Consider the following 2,311-nt stretch of genomic DNA (forward strand, 5'->3'; position numbering starts at 1 on the left):
CTAAAAACGAACATATATTTCATAGCATTATCCCTCAAGAAAGACAAGCTTTTAGTTGCAATTATTCTATTCGCAAGTGATATTCGTTTAAATAATAAAAGGTGAAGACAAAAGACAAATTCGACGATTTGAAGACGCAAACGACCATAAAGCTAAAAAGTACAAAGTACAATCAAAGTGATCCAAATTATTGATGAGAAACGTCTCAAAATTACAAAAGTACAAGACGCAAAACGCAAAATACAAGATATTAAATTGTACGCAAGGACGTTCGAAAATTCGAAACCGGGACCAAAGTCAACTTTCAACGTGCGATGCAACGGAGCGAAAATTACAAGTCAACTATGTACATAAATATAATATAATATATAAATAATTCTTAAAATTATTTATATATTATATATATTTATTTAAAACCGTCGGCAAGAAGCAAACAACAATATGTGAGCTGGAATCCCAGGCCATGCGATCGCATGGCCAGGAAGTAGAAAAACCATGCGATCACATGGCCCCAATTTGAGGGTTAGGTCCTATAAATTTTGCGGTTTTTGGTCGAACAAAAAACACATCTTTTTCTTTCTCTATCTCTCATGTAATATATATATATATATATATATATATATATATATATATATATATATATATATATATATATATATATATATATATATATATATATATATTATAATTTTAATTTTAATTTTAATTTTAATAATAATAAGGGTATGTTAGCGAATGTTGTAAGGGTGTAAGTCGAAATTCTGTCCGTGTAACGCTACGCTATTATTAATCATTGTAAGTTATGTTCAACCTTTTTAAACTAATGTCTCGTAGCTAAGTTATTATTATGCTTATTTAAGCCGAAGTAATCGTGATGTTGGGCTAAAATATTAAAGATGGGGTAATTGGGCTTTGAACCATAATTGGGGTTTGGACAAAAGAACGACACTTGTGGAAATTAGACTTTGGGCTATTAATTTGCTTTATATTTGTTTAATTAAATGATAGTTTGTTAATTTAATATAAAGATTTACAACTGGACGTACCTATAAATAACCATATACACTCGATCGGACACGATGAGCGGGATATTTATAAGTACTAATAATCGTTCATTTAACCGGACACGGGAATGGATTAATAGTCAATGGACTTACTAAAACAGGGGTGAATTATATACAAGGACACTTGGTGTAATTATAGTTTAAGTCCCCAATTAGTTGGAATATTTGACTTCGGATATAAGGATAATTTGACGATTACACTCGCACTTTATATTTATGACTGACGGACTGTTATGGACAAAAACCAGACGGACATATTGAATAATCCAGGACAAAGGACAATTAACCCATGGTAATAAACTAAAATCAACACGTCAAACATCATGATTACGGAAGTTTAAATAAGCATAATTCCTTTATTTCATATTTAATTTGCACTTTTAATTATCGCACTTTAATTTATTGTCATTTTAATTATCGCACTTTTTAATTGTCGCAATTTTATTTATCGTCATTTTATTTATCGCAATTTCATTATCGTTATTTACTTTACGCTTAAAAATTAAGTTATATTTATTTTTAATATTTTACATTAGGTTTTAACTGCGACTAAAGTTTTTAAAATCGACAAATATAGTAATACTACTTATAATAATAATACTACTTATATATATATATTTATATATATACAAATATAGTTTTAAAAATATAGCGTTAAACTTGGCTAGCTCCCTGTGGAACGAACCGGACTTACTAAAAACTACACTACTGTACGATTAGGTACACTGCCTATAAGTGTTGTAGCAAGGTTTAGGTATTTCCACTCTATAAATAAATAAATAACTTGTGTAAAATTGTATCGTATTTAATAGTATTTTGTAGTAAAAATTAATAGTATTTTATACCCCTTCGCTTTAACATCAATGGACATGAGGTTTTGCCGCTTCAAGAAAGCTTTGAACTTAGCTTAATATATATGTTCATGAATGGATTGGGACACATGGCTTGTAAAGTGTCAAGTCTGGATTATGGAGAATAAGAAACTGATATGTATATTATCTTTTCGTATTCATATGAAATAATAGGTTCAAACGTTAGAGCACCCTCATTTTCGAATTCTTGAAATGTTAATATACTAAGATGGAAATTTAATTTCTGAAACATTTCTGATGATGCATCGGTTTGTCTGTTTAGATTTACCAAGTGGAGAATGTAAGTAATCTATTGTTACTCTAAAACGGATTCGGTGAAGCGTGGAGTACACGTTCGTAAAGAGTGAAATAGATTGCGGTAGTCGAACATGAACT

The sequence above is a fragment of the Rutidosis leptorrhynchoides genome, chromosome 9 (genome assembly GCF_046630445.1).
Source record: "Rutidosis leptorrhynchoides isolate AG116_Rl617_1_P2 chromosome 9, CSIRO_AGI_Rlap_v1, whole genome shotgun sequence".
In the NCBI taxonomy this organism is placed as follows: Eukaryota; Viridiplantae; Streptophyta; class Magnoliopsida; order Asterales; family Asteraceae; genus Rutidosis; species Rutidosis leptorrhynchoides.